Source organism: Schistocerca piceifrons, chromosome 4, assembly GCF_021461385.2.
Source record: "Schistocerca piceifrons isolate TAMUIC-IGC-003096 chromosome 4, iqSchPice1.1, whole genome shotgun sequence".
Taxonomy (NCBI): domain Eukaryota; kingdom Metazoa; phylum Arthropoda; class Insecta; order Orthoptera; family Acrididae; genus Schistocerca; species Schistocerca piceifrons.
The window spans coordinates 285,241,843-285,263,182 of record NC_060141.1 but is presented as its reverse complement, the minus strand read 5'-3'; positions in this window follow the sequence as shown (position 1 = coordinate 285,263,182).

Below are 21,340 nucleotides of genomic sequence, written 5' to 3'. Positions count from 1 at the left end.
CTACCAATCTCAAGCCAACGATACGTCACGTACAACTCTTGGGAACGACGTTACATATGACGTCTACCTGGAGAAGAAGAATGTGTAGGTAGTACTTGATATGTACAACACGGCGACTATTAAATGAGGACAAATGTAGTGGACTTCGCACATCCAAGGGGAGTTCTATGCATTGTATTAACTTATTTTGTCACTGGGTGCAGAACATTCTCTTGTGTTTGTGTGTTAAATATACAGAAAAATATCAACTTTGTGTACTTTAATGAGTACCCTTTCATGTACTTCGTGGTAAATAATAGTGTATACAAATTACTGCTGCCTATTGTTCTACTTATACAACTGTCTATGAACGCTGCGTCATAGCAGGAAAGCCAGTATACGCTATTAAGAAACCTACTAATTAGTACTTTGGAAAGTAATGTAAATTTTAGAAACCTCATGTTTTATCCTAACACATTAAGTAGGAGGCATTTGTTACAATGCATCTGCGATATATTAGCACAGCTAAAGCATTAAATTACTCTCTGTCAAAGACCAGTTAAAAGAGACTATTCTCAAATTCAAACAGTTTAATGTTTGCAGCAAATTTGAAAGTTTATATTGAAAGATTACCGTCAAACCTCCTTGACTACGAACGGCAGATGAAAGTTGATGTCGTCAAGCCCTGAATGAAAATTGTGCAACGGATAACTGGGGAGGGGAGCTTGAGAGCGCTACCTAGAGAGCGTGCCCTATTCTGTACGATACTAGGCAAGGGGCTGGAGGGCTCACATGCTGATGTGTGGGTCCCTGCATTCTATATCCTTTATTTTAAATGAATTCCTTTAAATTTACTATGTGATTTTTGGGGTATGTTAAAGATTGGTGACAAATGATTACATATTTATTTTAAACATTATAACTCGACTTTACAGCGATTGCAGCAATTGTTCCAGTTTACAGATATTACAATTTTACAACTTATATGTCGGGTATATTATATACTAATCTGCACGCACATTTCTACAGGCAAGACGGAATTGCGTTGGCCAAGTGTATACCACCAAAGCCTCCCAATATTTTACATGAGCAACCCACTATGTGAGGAGGGTAACGGGCAAACTGGGGACCAGCTACATTACCACAGGGGGGGTGGGGGGGGGTCAAATTTATGAAATTAAACGAGAACATTCATTTCCTTACACAATCCGAGGCTGTAAATAAAAGAATTAGTGCATAGTGCAAATATTCTAATACCTCTCTTCCACACGTGAACATCGAGACAGACGCACCGAGGACACTTCTGCTCACTTACCCGTCTTCTGTAACACACCCAGAATATCGCGGACACCCGGAGGTCTTCCTGGGCCCCGGTGGAGGGGATGGTCAAACCACTTGGCCGTGAGCAACCTCACCACCCCAAATCTTGTAACACTGGAACGTCTTTGACTTTTGCCTGCCTGTGTTATCTCTCTGATCCCCTACCCGGGAGTAAGGTTGTCACTGTTACACTACAGAACTACTTCCCAACTAATATTTGGCCACGTTTTATCGTTCAAATGGTTCTGAGCACTATGTGAAAATGGTTCAAATGGCTCTGAGCACTATGGGACCCAACTGTTGTGGTCATAAGTCCCCTAGAACTTAGAACTACTTAAACCTAACTAACCTAAGGACATCACACACATGCATGCCCGAGGCAGGGTTCGAAACTGCGACCGTAGCGGTCGTGCGGTTCCAGACTGTAGCGCCTTTAAGCACTATGTGACTTAACTGCTGAGGTCATCAGTCGCCTAGAACTTAGAACTAATTAAACCTAACTAACCTAAGGACATCACACACATCCAAGTCCGAGGCAGGATTCGAACCTGCGACCGGAGCGGTCGTTCGGCTCCAGACTGTAGCACCTAGAACCGCACGGCCACTCCGGCCGGCCCCACGTGTTATGGAAAGGTGTGAGGAGGATCAGGAAAGTTCATGTTCAGATTCACATTAACATACAAGAAATGCATAATACACGACACATATAAGTATGTACACTACTGGCCATTAAAATTGCTACACCACGAAGATGACGTGCTACAGACGCGAAATTTAACCGACAGGAAGAAGATGCTGTGATATGCAAATGATTAGCTTTTCAGAGCATTCACACAAGGTTGGCGCCGGTGGCGACACCTACAACGTGCTGACACGAGGAAACTTTTCAACCGATTTCTCATACACAAACAGCAGTTGACCGGCGTTGCCTGGTGAAACGTTGTTGTGATGCCTCGTGTAAGGAGGAGAAATGCGTACCATCACGTTTCCGACTTTGCTAAAGGTCGGATTGCAGCGTTTCGCGATTGAGGTTTACCGTATTGCTACATTGCTGATCGCGTTGGTCGAGATCCAATGACTGTTAGGAGAATATGTAATCGGTGGGTTCATGAGGGTAATACGGAACGCCGTGCTGGATCCCGACGGCCTTGTATCACTAGCAGTCGAGATGACAGTCATCTTATCCGCATGACTGTAACGGATCGTACAGCCACGTCTCGATCCCTGAGTCAACAGATGGGGAAGTTTTCAATACAACAAGCATCTGCACGAACAGTTCGGCGACGTTTGCAGCAGCATGGACTATCAGCTCGCATACCATGGCTGCAGTTACCCTTGACGCTGCATCACAGACAGGAGCTTCTGCGATGGTGTATTCAACGTCGAACCTGTGTGCACGAATGGCAAAACGTCATTTTTTCGGATGAATCTATGTTCTGTTTACAGCATCATGATGGTCGCATCCGTGTTTGGCAACATCGCGGTGAACGCACATTGGAAGTGTGCATTCGTCATCGCCATACTGGCGTATCACCAGGCGTGATGGTATGGGGTGCCATTGGTTACACGTCTCGGTAACCTTTTGTTCGCATTGACGGCACTGTGAACTGTGGACGTTACATTTCAGATGTGTTACGACCCGTGGATCTACCATTCATTCAATTCCTGCGAAACCCTACATTTCAGCAGAATAATGCACGACCTCATATTGCAGGTCCTGTAGAGGCCTTTCTGGATACAGAAAATGTTCGACTGCTGCCCTGGCCAGCACATTCTACAGATCTCTCACCAACTGAAAACGTCTGGTCAATGGTGGCCGAGCAACTGGCTCGTCACAATACGTCAGTCAGTACTCTTGATGAACTGTTTTATCGTGTTGAAGCTGCATGGGCAGCTGTACCTGTGCACGCCATCCAAGCTCGGTTTGACTCAATGCCCAGGCGTATCAAGGCCGTTATTACGGCCAGAGGTGGTTGTTCTGGGTACTGATCTCTAATGTTCTATTCACCCAAATTGCGAGAAAATGTAATCACATGTCAGTTCTAGTATAATATATTTTTCCAATGAATACCCGTTTATCATCTGCATTTCTTCTTGTTGTAGCAATTTTAATGGCCAGTAGTGTATTATGAAGCCTGACACATTTCTTTCCACCCGTCCACATGGGTTCTGTTGCACCCGTGGCCGGCCGCGTCGTGCAATAAAATTGGCGGTGGAGCCGCCTTCGTCTGTATTTCCCGATGCGAGCAAGCAGCGAAACCTGCTGCTTATGGAGCGGAAACTACTGCACCGTTTCAAGACTTCGAACAAAACTCATTCTTACAATAAATAGAAGTAGGTATGATTTGTGTGTACTATCTAGAAGTGAATTTACTTGTTCTACTGAAGTGTATGAAATCATCTAATACACATGACGGAGTTGGCTTTACAGAGATGTTTTGAAATGCATGTAATTTGTTAGTAGCTGAAGTCTTTTAGGAGAAATAACAAAAATTACGTAATGAACTCAGCTTTACAGTTTATATAGGTTGCATTTTATAGATATATCCAGTGTGCAAATTTTGAATTACAGTTAGACGAGCAAGAGCATTTGGTCGTTTCACACCACAATAAACTTTGTTGGAGATTTCATTAGCTCCACTAATTCTAAATTAAAGAAAACAAACTGCACTCTGATTCTGCCAAGATGAACAATTCTCTGTAACACTGCTTAAAACTTGAAGTGATTACTCTTTTCTTATTTTTCGTCATAAAGCGCTACCATTAAAGGCGACGGTTTATGTGTTTAAATCAATCAGTTTGTAAGATACCCGATTTTCCGTATTTTATTTCCCTCATATTCCATATTTATATTTTGTGTCGTTTCTGTCGGATATCAGTGGTTCTCACTATGCCCGAGCAGTCCGCAGAATGCATTAGCAGACCTTAAGATTTCAGTTCTCACTCTAGCTGAACTAATCGCAGGGCTTCATAGCGCTGCCAGTAGACCGTGTGGCGAACATCTCCGGCGGTAATTCGGTGGAATAGCGCCTTTCGATTGTGCTATTTCGGTACCAATCGAAGCGATAGGTGTTGCAGGTTCCAGCCAGCCAGCCAGCCAGCCCGCCCGTCGGCGTGCAGCAGTCCAGCCAGCAGTGGCTCCCACCAGCAGCCGGCAGCAGTCCCCGCCAGCAGCCGGCAGCGGTCCCTGCCACCAGCCAGCAGCAGTCCCCGCCAGCAGCCAGCAGTGGTCCCCCCCAGCAGCCCGCAGCAGTCCCCACCAGCAGCCAGCGGCCAGCAGCCACCAGCGGTTGCAGGTCGCAGCCACCAGCGGTCGCAGCCACCTGCAGTCGCAGCCACCAGCGGTCGCAGCCACCAGCAGTCGCAGCCAGCAGCCACCAGCGGTCGCAGCCAGCAGCCAGCAGCCAGCAGTGGTCCTAGCTGCCACCACCACCACCACCACCACCATCGCCACCACCACCACCACCACCGCCACAACCGCCACCACCACCACCAGCAGCAGCAGCAACAGCAGCGGAAGCGTTCCCACCGGCCAGCCAGCCGGGTCGCCCCCCTGCCAGTGACAGCAGTCGGGCTTCGGCCCCCGTCTCCTTTGTCCTTCGTCATTCTCCATCCCTTTCTACTCTGTATCTCTCGTCGCCCTGCCCATCTCTCGTTTGCTTCTTTGTCTTGTACTGTGTTTTTCCCCCTTATCATAATGTCAACCCCCACCACCTCTTCTACAGCCACCACCACTGCGATCATATACACCTCCCCCTCTGCTGCTGCCACCACTATCACGTGGTATGCCGCATCACTCCCCCCTCAGTTCATCCCCCACTCCTCACTCTCCCATCTCCCTCACTATTTGTCGCCCCATCCCTGGCTCCTCCCTCCCACACCTCCTCTGATCCCTTCCCTCCACATCTCCCACTGCTGCTTCCGTTTCTGTGGCCCCTGCTAGGGTGGTCGCCTGGCGGGCTACGGCCCATGCTCAACTCTCCCCTTCACCTTCATCGTCATCGTCTTCACCATCACCTTTGCCCTCGCCGACTCCAGCACCGGGACCTGCCACTCCCCACCACATTCCAGTCGCTCCCACCCCCCACATTTCCTCTGGCGCCGTCAAGCGCCCCAGTGGCACCCCTGCCTCCTCTACTCCCAAAAAGGCTCCGCATCGTCCCCCTTCCCCCACCCATGATGCCATGGATGTCTCCTCGCCTGTCCCTGCCCTCTCCTCCTCCTCCTCTACCCCCTCCTCTTACTGCTACCTCTTCTCCCGTCCTCATCCCTCCCTTCTTGAAGCCCGGAACCTCAACCTCTTCTTTCGCCAGAATTTTCCTGGTGCCCCCATCTCCCTTCTCACTCCTCGCCATGATTCGGTTCTCATCTCCTCCCCCAGCCCTACCCTCCACACAGACCTCCTTTCCCACATCCCTGTCACCCGCTTTGTCCCTCATGCCTCCCTCACCCCTGCTCCTTCCCCACCTCCCTCCCGCCAACCCCAGCCCCCGTGTCGCCCGCCGACCCTCACCACCGTGATCACTTGGCTTAGTCCGACGATCACAGAGGAGAAGGTGTTGGTGGAGCTTTTGGCACATCCCCATCTGGAGGTGCGTGCGGTTCGTAGCATCCACAATGCTGCCAGCCCCACCCGCCTTATGCGGGTCTTTTCTCAGCACGCCCCCTCCATAGACCGTCTCCTGAAGGAGGGTGCCCACCTTTTTAACCAACGTTATAAAGTTGAACCCTCCCGTTCCCCTCGTCACTCCCCTCGCTGTGAGAGGTGCTTGCAGTATAATGCACACACGAGATCTTAGTGCCGCAAGACCCCCACCTGCCCACACTGTAGACAAGCCCACTTCTTACGGCAGTGCCCCAATATCCAGTCCCCCCCTCTAGCAATACCTGTAACCTCCCTCATCCAACTTACTCCAGAAATGTAAGGCCCGACCCCCTCCTACCACTCCTGAACTCACCGTTCCTGTCCACCCTCTGGACGCCCCCACCCCTCCCGGCAATTCCCTTCTCCCACCCCCTACCGCTGAGGACATGATCAGATTCCTCACCATCATCCTTCAGAATGTTAATCCTTTTCAGCACCCCCACACCCTCCAACAGATCTCCCTCACTGCCCGTTCCGTTTTCCACCTAAAAATGTACGCCACCTACTCCAACAACCAGGCCCATTTCACCTTCTCCATCTAGACATCTTCGTCTAAGTCCTGGTCATGGCACGACAGCATCATATCCTTTACAACAACATCTGCTCCCTTCCCACCAACAAGAACCTCTTCCAGCACACCCTTGCCACCCACCATGTGGATTCCTTCCTCCTCAATGAAACCTTCCTCCAACCCCACCACACCATCCACACTTCGCCCTACCTCCTTCACCACTCTGATAATCCCCTCCCGATTGTGCGTGGTGGAGTTGCCATTGGTCACCACCGCCAGATCCCCGTTCGGCTCCAACCTCTCTTTCCCGACCCCTCCGAACAACTGATCCTCAGTCTCTTCTTCCCCAGTCTTACCGTTACCTGCGCCACCATCTATGTACGCCCTAACGCACCTATTCCCTTCGACTTCCTCTCTCACATTGACCATACCTTCTCCTCCTACGTGATCGCCGCCGACCTCAACATCCATAGTCGTTCCGCTACCCAGTTACGGCGGTGGCATCGGTTCTTCTCCTCCCTTCAAGGCGACCTCATCCCCATCCTCCAGCACACCCGTCCCAAATCTAACTCTACTCCCGATGTTATCCTCTCCTCCCCCAACCTCCTTGGCCACATAACGGTGGATATCCTGGAGCCTATTGGTAGCGACCTCACCGTTTCAGGCGGTCGTCGCCCCCGCCGCGACCCTCGTAATGACCCTCCCCCTAAGTATGTCCATGACTATTCCTGTTCCAACTGGAATGCCTACCGGGATACCCTCTCCACCCAGGTCGACAGCCACCCCTTCACCTACCACCACCCTGATGATGTCACCCATACCGCCTCCTTTCTCCAGCAGACCTTGTCTGAGGCTGTGGAGGCCCACGTCCCTACTGTCGCCATCCACCCCCACCATCCTACCTTACCCCCACAGGCCGTCCTCCTCCTCCGTGAATCCTGCCATCTCTACAGTGCCTTCATCCGCATGTGTGATCTGGACACACTACGCTTTCTGGATGTCCACGTTCGAACTGACACCTCTGTCCCTCCCCTCGCACCTGGTTTCCAGTACTTGGACAACATTGCACACACAGAACTCAATGCCCCTATCACTACACTGGATCTCATTGCTACACTCCGCACAAAACGCAACACCGCTCCTGGTCACGATCATGTCACCTACCGTCACCTTCGTGAAGCTCCTGTCTCTTTCCTCTCCACCCTGGCCAGGCTCTACAGTGTAGTCCAGTCCACCAGTTACTACCCTGACCTGTGGAAAACCTCCCGTATCCTAATGTTCCTTAAACCTGGCAAACCGCCATCCGCCATCTCCTCCTTCCATCCCATCAGCCTTACCTCAGTCTTCAGCAAGGTCCTGGAATCTATCCTCACACGACGCATCCACCAGCATCTCCGCCAGCACCGTCTGCTTCCCATTACCCAGTGTGGCTTTCGGCCATCCTTCTCTTCCGACGACCTTCTCCTTCACCTCACTCATCTCCTTTCCGACCAGTTTAATTCCCGTCGCTCCGCAATCTTCCTCTCCCTGGACCTCGAACGAGCTTATGACCGCGTATGGCATTCCGGTCTCCTCTTCAAGCTCCAAACCTTCGCCCTTCCCATTAACTACGTCCGTCTGATCGGCTCCTTTCTCTCCCGCTGTCCTTCCTACGTCACCATTCATAACACAGATTCCTACACCTTTTTCCCATCCGCTGGTGTGCCCCAAGGCTCCGTCCTCTCCACCCTTCTGTACCTTTTGTACAAGGCGGACGTGCCGTCGCCGTCACCCCCCTGTCCACCTTCTCCAGTTTGCCAATGACACCGCCTTCCTTGCCCTTGCCCCCACCCTGAAGCGCTCCAAACACCTTCTCCAATCCCATTTTGACCAGTTCATCGCTTGGTGCAACCAGTGGTTGCTCGAGGTCAATCCTTCCAAAACCCAGGCGATCACTGTAGGCGAAAGCACCCCTTCCATCCGCCTCCTTGACTTCTATCTCACCATCTATAGCCGTCCTATCGCCCTCACTCCCACCCTTAAGTACCTTGGCGTCACCCTCGACCGTCGCCTCTCCTGGACTCCCCACCTCCGGACAATCCAAACCAACGCACGCTCCCGACTCCGTCTCCTCAAGCTCCTGGACACCTCCACCATCCTCCACAGCTATAAATCCCTCATCCGCCCTATCCTTTGTTACGCCCATCCGGCCTGGATCTCCCCCCCCCCCCCAACTTTTATAAATCCCTCCAAATCCTTGAACACCATGCTCTCCGCCTCGCCTATCGCATCCGTCTCCCCTCCCCCACACGGATCCTGTACGATCTCATCCCCTTCCCCCATATCCTCCTTCTCCTTGAAAGGATACGGATCCTGTACACTTCCCGTATACTCGATCCTCCTCACCCACTTGTATCACCCATCCTCTCCCACCCCCGCCCGCTGCCACGCCTGTATTCCCATGTCCCATGCGGTCTCCATCTCTCCACCCTCCTTACCCTCACCCAAAGTGGCTTCCGCCAACTCCCCCTCCCTGATGATGTCCTTCTCCCCTCCATCTATCCCTCCTATCAACTTTGATCCTCCCCCCCACTTCCTGTGTCCTTTCCTTTAGGCACCCTCCCTCCCTCCCTTCTCTTTCCTTTTCCCCCATCCCCTTCCTCCAGCCCTCTTCCCCCAGGCTTCCCCTCCCCCTTCCTCCCTCCCCCTATCTCCCCTGCTCATGGCATCTCTGCTCTCCCCTCTCCCTCTCCCACTTCCCTTCCTCCTCCTCCTCTCTTGGCCGGTCCCCGGACTCGCACACGCTCAGTGAACAGTCGCGCGCCAGAGATCATCGCCATCAGTGTCTCGTGTATGTGCCTTCGTTTGTGTTTAGTGTTTGTTCGCCGCCACGCCACCACTGTTCACGTGTGCCATCGCCATCATCCATGTTCTGTGCGCCGTGTCAACTAGTGTTACTCATGTTTCTCGTCCAGCGTGAACGTCTCCATGTTTTTTTTTTTTTTTTTTTAGTGTCTACATTTTTTGCCCGCCGTTTTGATTGTATGCTCTGTGCCACCTATAAGTGATTCTTATTGTCAAACTCAAGGCTGAAGGGCGGCGTACTATGCTGCTGACAGCCTGCCTTTGTATCAGGTGTTTAAAATCACAATAAAGAGAAAAAAACCGTATGGCGAAGTGCATTACCGAGCCGTAAGAACATGTACAACAGCAGACGATACGCAGGGTAACGACAGACATTCTACCGTGAAGCATGCGGCTTTGTTTAATGAAGCTTGACAACTAAAAAACTTTTTCCACTAGAAAGCATTAGGAGAAGCCTACTAGTTATAAGCACTTTACTACCCCAGTTTTACCAAGCAAGAAGTCAGCTGTTTCAGTAACCAAATGAGTAATATTTAAGCTAACGAAACCCTACTTTGTACGAACAGCTTCGCCGATAGGGTGCCGTCTGTCCTAAGACGTGTTCTCGAAAAATGCTAGTTTTTGTGTTAACAAGAAATATATTTCTAAAACGAGATTTTCACTCTGCAGCCGGATGTGCATATATAATATATATATTGTTCCATTATTTTCGATTTACAGTACTTTTACAAATAGGCACGTCATATTGGCATCCACGGGTGTATTTCAAGTAATATAGCTACCTGCATCATCACTTAGAAATACACGGTGTAGAATTGGTCTTTCCCCAGAGTTCGATGGCGTTGCTACAGCTTTTGCGCAGGGCACCAACCACGGCAGTTGCACTGCAAAACGGGTGGCTGGAAATCCTATGCGACGAATCAGTGAAATAATTCGAGGACAGATTCTACTAATATCTTCAAGTCTTCGATGGAAAAGCAGGCCAGTCGTTCTGTACGCCCTTATACTGTCTTACACGGAGTCGCTAGCTACACTGATATGCTTCAGGAGGTTTAGCAGAAAGAGGGGATCTTACAAGTTCTAGTAGTTACACGGCTGTAACTGCAGAGGTCACCTAGATTGTTGTCACTGTAAGTGACAATTGTCGTTAAGGAACTAGTAGTCAGAGAAAGAAGTCTTTGCACTCGGTACTTAGTGACAGTATTTAGATCATGCTTATGATATTAATTCGAAGAATCAATACAGACGTAGAGCCGTTACAAACCTTGTTCACAGAGCTGCTCATACACAAAATTCCTGACTGTACGAACATTGAAGCATCCTATCACATCTCGACTGGTCCGTTACATCAAGCGATCTCTTTCACACGATGTATGGGATTATATGGAACAGTGGATGAAACGTAACAATTACCCTTTCCGTAATCTGATATCTCTACGTTCAAATATGTGTGAAATCATATGGGACTCAACGGCTAAAGTCATCAGTCCCTAAGCTTACACACTACCTAACCTAAATTATCCTAAGGACAAACATGCACATCCATGCCCGAGAGAGGACTCGAACCTCCGCCGGGACCAGCCGCACAGTCCATGACTGCGGCGCCTTAGACCGCTCGGCTTATCCCGCGGCTGCATCTCAACGGAATATAATCATAAATGAATGTCTTCTGCTCGCTATTGCATGACGTACCTGAAGATATTTGTAGACTCCCTTCCTCGATAAACCGAGAACATTATGTATGCCGTGGATGGCGCCACCAGTATTAGCGTGATGTCTCCTGGTGGTGACTGATTTTTATTCGGTGTACTTAACGTGTAAGTTATATTTCTATTTACACTGGCGTATGCAGTATCAGTATTACAGGTTTCCCGCTATGTGTAAATAGTAACCTTCCGGACACTTAGTTGGGTAGCAATTCCTGGCCGCATTGTCACTAGTCCGACGGTTCACAGCATGTACGATTTGAGATTTCCTTCATTTTCTCTCTCCTCTTCTTAGACGACGTTTAAGTGTATTTGTTAATGTAAAGTTATAATTAAATAGTGTGTTATTATTAAATGCTTACACGATATGAAAATTTTTGGAGGCGTGAATATGAAAAAATTTTTTCATTGTATGGGGAAGAGAGATTAAGGCTTGTTTTACAGCAGACGAAGGGGTCATTAGAGGAGGAACTCAAGGTTTGAGACACATTTAAGAACACGAACTGTCCAGTCCTTTCCAAAAAAAAAAAAAAGCATATAGAAATTCAGTTAAAAGAACATTATATTTTATTTTTAGATAAAGTCTTCTAAAAGTACAGAATCTGCTATGAATCCTCATTTATTGTTTAGGCTATGACTATGTTTTCATTTCCTCGTCGCAGCCGAAATAGCTGTTTCTAAGTACTATCAGATATTAAAAGCCAGTCCAAATTAGTATAACCCGTAATTATTTAAGATTATTGATCGGTTTTTCAACATTCATCGCATTTGATGTTGCCACGATATACGTCCTATAGAACGTTGGGTGATCGTATTGGTTTAATAGTCTAATAGAAACTACCGAAACTAAACTGAATATGCGATTCATCATCGCAAACCGGTTGTACCTTGATTCCACAATAAATGATGATCAGCAGCTACAAGCTGACTACAATTTTTTAGAAGATTTTACCACAAAAATTTTTAAACATCTTTTAACTATATATACACTGGTGTCCAAAATTAAAGGAACAAACGGAAATTTTGGAACTTAGTGTTTATTTTGCCACAAAACGGTATCATCAAGTGATAGGGAAGTAGAAGCAGTGTACAGAATACAGAACGTAAACAACTGCAACATACATGACGGTAGACAAAAATGTTCTTCGTTTTTCCTCTAACTTAATCGATTTGCAGGCACATTCCGACAACTGGCTAATGTGTTCAGTATGTGTTGTAGCCACCTCTGGCAGCGCTACCGGCCTAAATGATGTCATCGCTCTCATATTGAGGCAATAACGCCCATTCTTCCTGCAGAGCTGCTCGCAAGTATCGGAGAGTGGTTGGTGGATGCTGATGTGATGCAGCCCGTCTCCCTAGTGCATCCCAGACTTGCTCTGTCGGATTCAAAACGGGAGACCGGAGGCCACGACATACATGCAATATCTTTCGTTTCCAAGAAAGCATCAACCACCCGTGCTGTATGAGGTCGAGCATTTAGACACTAGACGGGGAAATAGCGGTTTGTTGCTTTCATTTTGGACACCAACATAAGTGAAGCTGCGGTTGCCCCCAAAGAAAACATATATCCAGGAATTAAGCTCAAACTATTTACAAAAATTACAGAAAATATAATTCTGAATGGTAAGGTGAGGATAAGGCAAAACAAGACACTTTCGAAGGGGAAATGTACGAAATTTTCAACAAGTAGGTGTAAGCTATAGGGAAAGGTGGTTTATGTAAAATATGTGTAAAAGCGCAGATAGACCTAGAATAACGGAAGTCTAGAACTAAGTGTTCTGATTATAAAGCGTTCAATGTATACAACAGACACTAAATGACTAAAAGAAGATAGGTTCAGGAGAAGAATTAAAATTCAGAATGAAAGAATGCCGGCCGGGGTGGCCGAGCGGTTCTAGGCGCTACAGTCTGGAACCACACGACCGCTACGGTCGCAGGTTCGAATCCTGCCTCGGGCATGGATGTGTGTGATGTCCTTAGATTAGTTAGTTTTAAGTAGTTCTAAGTTCTAGGGGTCTGATGACCTCAGAAGTTAAGTCCCATAGTGCTCAGAGCCATTTGAGCCAATGTAAGAGTGTCAGAGATAAGAAATGCAGATGACAGTACTGTACTCACCCAGAGTGAGGAAAAATTACGGAATATCTCGAATGGAATGAACAATTTGGTGAACGTGGAATATGGATTTAGTCAAGGATTAAAAGGCTGATGAAAGAAATTTGGAGTATACTGACTAAAAAGCACCGCTGCAGCTATGTGGCTACTTTATTTAATAAGCACGACTGGTTTCGTAACGTCAGTTACATCATAAGGTGAAGTCAGTTACAGCATGATACTGGAGTACAACTGATATTAAACTTTCCCCAGGTTCCTACAATTTCACTCCATTGTAAAAATCGTATCGCAGCTCACGGTAATGTAGAAGGGGGCCCAACATCCGGAACCGTCTATCAGATGTGATGGGCTCCATGTAGCTCCCAAGTTGGGCAGCGACCGTAAACCATAAAATTACTAAATATGCAGCAACCAGTCGCAAAATCATATTTTATTTATTTACTTTTCCAAATGATTTCAACTAATTAACAGCCATCATCGGTGCTACAAATACAAGAATAAAAATAATTAAAGACAGTGACCAAATGAATAAATGTACATAAAGCAACGTAAATCAATTAAATGTATATAGACGCATTAAACTATTTAAAATGAACATACAAATTTACCTTTCAACCAATATGTGCCCTGAGTTGTAATACTGTCTTAACCAGAGGTCAAACATAGAGTGATACATCGAGAATTGACTATAACAACGAGAAACCATAAGGGGGTGCTGCAAAGCATACCTGCCCTCTATGCGAAAAGATATAACTAAAATAAGAATGAGAAGAAGAGGAAAGAGGTATGACATGCAATGTGAGGTAAAATATAATGATATAATACTAAAATATTTACATGAAATGGATATATTGACAAAGATTTTGTCAATCTCATAGTACAGTTATATACGCCAAAAAGCGATTGCACAAATTAGTAAAAAGGAACAAACATAGATGAGAAGCACACTATCGAAAAAGATTTAAAATTTTTAAATTATTTATCATATTTTTATCCAAGAGCAAAAGTTAATCATAATGCCAAAACGTAAAACAGTGTTGGCATCCATCTAGTGTACAGTTAATGACATTCTGGAAGATCGGGCTTTTTCTTCGGCAGATGGCGCCACATTGCTGAATGCACATGTAATGTAAACTAAGTTGAGATAAGAAAATTACGGACACGAACGAAACGAACGTATTAACGAAACAAGGCCAAATGGAAAAATAAAGTGCTTGCACACTTCATTCATGGGAAAATTAACACTGGCTCGATAGGATGAATTGAGAACTCGTAGGTGCTCTTACGGTGTGCCCGTATATCATGGGACATAAATATACACCAGATGTCTGTTGGTGCAGCTGACAAGACAGTAAAAGCCCAATTAAAGGGCGTCAACGCAAACTAAGTCACAATAACATCATTGAAATCACCAATCTATTTATCTCTCCCTTCCGTCGTTTACACCTCCGTCGCATTTCCTTGTCCTATCATTTCCATTCCCATCAAGCAAATGCTCGCCGAAGTGCTTCCAAAAATGAAGTCCACTCACCGTCACCTGCTCATTTAGAAGGTACACGCTAGCTGATCTATGATGACAAAAGATCTCCACATACTCTAGCAGATCAAGATAATTTCCCTTTTCCGCTCTATGTAAAAATCTCACATGTGTCTCAATTCGATGAAGTTCATGCCCACTATTTATAATGTGGGCTGCAAAATTAGACCTATGAGCCGCGTCCTTTCTGTCAACGGCGACATGTTCAGCAAATCTAGTTTCAATTTTTCATCCAGTGTGACCTACGTAACAGGCTTTACATCTTGGCCAAAGTATCTTGTAAACCCCCGACTAGTGTAAAACTTTTACTTTATCTACGCCATGATCTAAAATTTTTCCCAAATTATTCTTAGTTGAAAAGGCAATCTTAACCTTGAGTTTCCAAAAAACAGCTGCAACTTTTAGACTAACTGCCCCATAGCATGGTAAAGAAATATATTTCATTGTTTTATTTTTCTCTGCAATTACTTCATTTGCTCTCATGTCTTTATATTTATCGGCAAAGTTTTCATAAATTTTGTGAACAAAGGGTAGCGGTTAATCATTAGATTTAGCTATTGCACAAATAATATCTAACTCAGTTTTACGATCCTCTTCAGAAAGTGGGGTACAGAAAACAGGAGTCAATGCAAATCTGATAAACGCCATTTTATACTGATTAGGGTGGCCTGAATCATAGTTTATGATACAGTCAGTATATGTCTTTTTTCGAAATATCCCAAAATAAAGCCTTCCGTCATTATTCCTTATGTATAGATCCAAAAAACTAATAACGCCATTCGTTTCAAGTTCATATGTGAACTTTATTTTAGCATGTAAAGCGGTAAATGAGGACACAATTTCGCTAATGTCAATTTCATTGCAATTTACAAGTAATAATGTATCAACGTACCTAACTTAAAAGACCATTTTCTTTGCCAACTTAACACTCTCATGAAACCATTTGGTTTCAAGGTGATTGATGAACACGTCAGCTAAAAAACCAGAAATCGCGTTCCCCATACTGAGACAGTCTTTTTGCACATAAATTTCGTCGTTGAACCGGAAAATGTTGTATTTGAGTATAAGAGACAAATGGTCTATAAACTCCTCAATTTCACTGTCTCTCAAATTACTCAGCATTAAATTATTTTTCACAATATCAATAGTTTCATCTATCGGGACATTAGTGTATAAATTCACAATATCCATAGACAACAGCTTCATACTAGCTGTAGTGGGGATGTCTCTAACCTGCTCAATTAGTTGTTTACTATTCTTCACGGAAAATTGATTACGGAATCGAAAGTGTTTTTTTAATATGTTTAAACATTTTCGCGCAATGTTATCTGAAGGGACCCGCTATATTGTTCACGACTGGTTTCACAGGGCACCGCTATTTATGAACCTTAAGTTGGGCCCTTAAAGAAGGTGTCTGTGGGTTCATGTTTCGCAAAGTCAGCTGCTCAAACGGTGTAACAATGTCTTTATATCCTTTTAACCTATCATCAAGTTTTTTCTGTGCTTCACCAGTAAGATCTTTCTCAATTACCTCAATATTATTATTAGCAAAAAATTCTTTAGTTTTCTTAGTGTATTCATCTTTGCTAACTAAAATAACAGTGTTCCCTTTGTCGACTTTAGTAAAGATCGCTTTATTTTTATGTAGTTTACTATTTATACTCTTAATGTTTCTGTTTTCCGTAGACCACATTGTATTTACTTTATTTACTTCCATAGAAATAACTTTTTCAAGTGCAAGAGCAACATGGCTTTCTTCAACTTTATTAACCTTTAAACTATCTAACGCAAACCGTGCATGGACTAATATATCTTCTACTGCATCTTTATTGAACCTGCTATGCACGTTATACTTCAAACCCTTGTTAAGCAACTGTCGTTCATCTGTGCTAAAATCTATTTCAGTTAAGTTTACCTCTCTTGGATAAAACTACAGTCCGATTTACTTACCGGACTGGTCGTATTAGGTTGCCCAATTAACTACTGAAGTTAGTTACTGTGCCTAATTTGAGTTTTAGTTGCAATCTTTTCAACAGCAAACCTAATATTTCTACACAAATAATCAAAAATTAACAGAGAAACAGCTCTTGACAATTCAAAATGCAGACGAAAAAGATTCTTGTAAATGGCTTCTTTCTTGATGAATAACTTCCAAATTTCACTTTGTATAATAATCACGTCACACTTCCATTTACAACGAAACATACATTCATTAGTGCAGTTGTTATTAAACACCGTTTTAACGTATCTTGGAGTAACTTCGTTCCTAATGCATCGTTTACTAAATACGATGTGTTGGCAGGTAGTCGCCAGCTTTATTTTCAATGTCTTGTATTCATGAAATATTGCACATGCCTGGCTCGGCAGAAACTTATGAATGGTGGGCTCCATGTGGTTCCCAAGTTGTACAGCGACTGTAAACCATAAAATTACAAAATATGCAGCAACTAGTCGCAAAATCATGATTTATTTATTCACTTTTGTAAATCGACTTCAACTGATTAACAGCCATCATCGGTGCTACAAATACAAGAACAAAAATAATTAATAACAGTGACCAAATGAATAAATGTACATAAAGCAACGTAAATCAATTAAATGTATATAGACGCATTAAACCATTTAAAACGAACGTACAAATTTACCTTTCAAACAATATGTGCCCTGAGTAGTAATACTGTCTTAAGCAGAGGTCAAACATAAAGTGTTAGATAGAGAATTGACTATAACAACGAGAAACCATAAGGGGGCTCTGCAAAGCAAACCCGCCCTCTATGTGAAAAAATACAGCTAAAATAAAAATGAGAAGAAGAAGAAAGAGGTGTGACAAACTAAGTGAGGTAAAATATAACTGCCGCTGCCTGTGCTGTGCCGCCCTCACCTGCAGAAGGGTAAAGTATTGGCTGCTGCGGCATAGGGCTCCAATAGATGCTCCTCAGCACCCTGCTCTTTGCAACCATATTTTTCCTAATGGAACAGAGTATAGACGCTCGATAGCAGCGTAGTTTTTGGGCCGTACCACGGATTCCTGTTTGTGAAGTCAGATAAAGCGATTACATCTGGTTAGGATAGCACGTCGATCCCCAGTTGATTACTTTGTTACCCATAAACCGCATGTTACTGAAAGCGTTTGTCAAATAAAAATGTTTTTGTGGCGTTTCTTAAGTCATCTTTTGTCATGTGATGTTAAGAATGAATAAATCTATGAATGTAATTCCATGTTCTGGTAGATTATGTGACTACAGCTGTTCAGTTTTCAGTAAAAACAATACCAATTGCCGTTATATAGGTTTATATGTAGGTAACCAGTTTGGACATTACACAACGTCATCTTCAGGCCAAAGCTGTGGAGGATATAACACAGCAATAATTACATATTGAAATACAGAGCTTATTCACTATAAGAATCAAGTGTTGCATATTACTTTATGTAATGAGAATTATACAGTGAATGTTATATCAGAGCAATAAATCACATTCCTTATAGCGACGCATCCCCCCTTTTTACTTCACCTGATATATGACCACAGTACTGTTTTACATATGATTTGTCGGTTCATCTTACTCGTATTTTACCTTTTGACAACCAAGTGTGTGCAACGTATAGTCATACGTTTTGAAGACAAAAGCTATGCTGGACTGATGGTTACGTTACTATAACATTTCTGTTTTATTAATACATCTATGAAGATAGTGAAGATTTTAGAATATGTAAGAATAACTGATTAAATCTGATAGTGTATATTACGATGTATTATTGAGTTCTTTTAAGACAAAGTTCTTTTAACAAATTAAATTTACATGTAACACCTGCAGCTTTTAAGCAATATGCTCTGAATTTTAATTTGATTTTTGCTCTGATATAATATTCTCTGTATAATTCTCATTATGTAAAGTAATATTCAACACTTCATTCTTTTAGTCAATATGCTCCGTATTTCAATATGTAAATATTGCTGTGTTATATCCTCCACAGTTTTGGCCTGAAGTTGACGTAGTGCAACGTCGAAACTGGTTGCCTAGAAATAAACCTATATAACGGCTGTTGGTGTTGTTTTATTGAATCAATCTATTGTTATTTAGACTGAAACTCCTCCCAGTGTTCTGATTAACATTACCTTTCCCATTTTATTAAAGTCTTGGTGGCAAATGAAAGAGTCGGAAGCTTGCAACTGGCGAACCGCGGCCAGGATCTAGGTCGTCGTCCTTGCCATACAGGCCCACATTATGTTGAAACGGAAAAGGAAACTATGGTTCAGTAGTATGTTGTAGATAAGTATTTCTCGGATTGTGTTGTTTATGTAAAAATGGTTCAAATGGCTCTGAGCACTATGGGACTTAACTTCTAAGGTCATCAATCCCCTAGAACTTAGAACTACGTAAACCTAACTAACCTTAGGACGTCACAAACATCCATGACCGGGGCAGGATTCGAACCTGCGACCGTAGCGGTCGTGCGGTTCCAGACTAAAGCGCCTTGAACCGCTCGGTCACTCCGGCCAGCGTTGTTTATGTATTTATTTGTTTTATCTGCAGTGCATTTGTGTTAGTGACTTCTGCGCCACTTGTCGACTGTTTTCCCATCGTTCCTAACGGTGATGTATTATTTTTGTGGTGTTCACTACTGTATTTTATTGTATTTGGTTGTTTGTTGATTCTGGATTTCGTGTACTATTGTCGTAGTCTCGGATTACATACTGCTTTGCTATTTTTTTTTAATTCATTGTATTGTACTGTGTACATCTTGTGAGTTAGACAATACGGTTGTCCACGCGTTGCACGGATAATTAAAGTTTATTATCGACAGAGAATCTGAATGACAACGAGAAGTGGGGCACGGAGACAAGTAGACTGGGAGCGGGAAAATGAAGCGTACGTCATGGAGGAAGAGCGCAATGAAGCGGTAGAGACACAGTTTGAACGTAGGAGGACGTTGCTTTTGTACGATGTTTGCAACACCGATGATGTGCAGCAAGGAAATCAGGGAGACGAAGGCGATATGGCTTATCTTGAGGTGATGGACAGTGTCAGATCGCGTGTGATAGAAGATGTGAGCGTTCCATAACATATCGAATCGGTGATGATTATTAGAAATCCACACAGAGAAGCCAGGGAGTTACCAGAACGCAATGACGCGGGAAGAACATCGCAGAAATCAAGTATGAGTTCGGTCGATCACAATATTGAGGAAAAGGAAGAATACTTCAATCTGGTGGCAGTTTTAAAGGGAATTGAGGAGAAAATTGATGGACTAAAGGAAATGGAAGCTGGACTAAAAGGAATGGAGGAGACAATTAACGAATTAGTACGAGATAATAACGAGACGAGGACGGACATCAAAAACATCGGTGCTCAGGTAAATCAGATGCGAGAGGAGCACAAGTGAGGGGCAAATAAACTCTAGGAAAACCTACGTAAGGAATACACGAAAGCCATCAAATTTTTAAAGATTGCACATGATTACTAAGAAGACGGCAGAGATCACCAAGACAGTAGCAAGTTCCGCAGGACGAGTAGCAGCTGAAGCATCGGAAACGAGCAAACGCGCAGAACAGCATTGACGGGAGGAGGCGATCAATTTGATCAAGAAAGTCGAAAGCGTGGAAACGCGGAAAAATGACGCGAGGCAGTGCGTCGACACGAAAAGATTCGGACGTGATAACTGCAACTCCAGTGAGCGAGACTGAAGAAGTCTGAACTCACCTTTCGTTCAAATCTCAAGAAGAAGCTATCAACACGCTTATTGAGAAGGAATTGGAAGAGGCGCTAAGTAAACAATTTCAAATGCGGCCAAGCGCGAACGCAACAGAACCAGAAACAAATTCGGACGGCACGGATAACTGCATACCGTTAGCAGCGAGCAGCTGTACATGGTGAGTGACCATTGCATTTTCTCGAAGCAGTAGAGGCAGCACAGATGAGGGGACGTCGAACGAGAACATCCAAAGGACTGAGACTTACCACAGGACAGAAGTTGTCGACGAAACGCCATTCGATTTTTAACATTTCTTACAAGTCCGAAAATTCGAAAATTTCTGAGATGAGGGTAATTTTACTCACCCACTCACCTGGATATTGCAATTTGGCCTCTCTTTACCTCCAAATTGGCCTTTAAAATACAAACTAGACTTTATTATTTGCGGACAGTTGCAAGGGTCAGCTGTGGAGAAAATGCGCAGAATATCAGCGACGTGTAGAAGTTACCGGGAGTTCAAGGACAGCTTCCTGAATATCTACTGGTCCAAGGAGACACAAGAGCGCATAAAGTACGAGATGATTGTAGGCAAAGATTTCGAGAGTTTTGGACACAAAATCCCAGTGAAGTTCCTTCATGCAATGATTGACAAGAACCAATGCTCTACCGGTGAAATCACAAGTCACTGTTACAACAAACTCCGTCAGCATATCAACAAGTATTAGATGGCAGGTGTAATGTGGTGCTCAGTACTTTCCATAACACTCGTTATGAATTAGAGTATGCATTTGGAGGAGAGAATATCAAAGAACACAGAAGGAACTCTGAGAGATACGTCGCAGGGTCTATGTCGCGTCAATAACATAACAATTTTACTAACAGAAACGGAAATGTACGAAATGGAACGCCTTACGGAAACCTTTCACGGTCGGGAAATTTATCGAGTAATGAAGTGGAACAAGGAAGAGACTGTAAAGGAAACCACAATGGT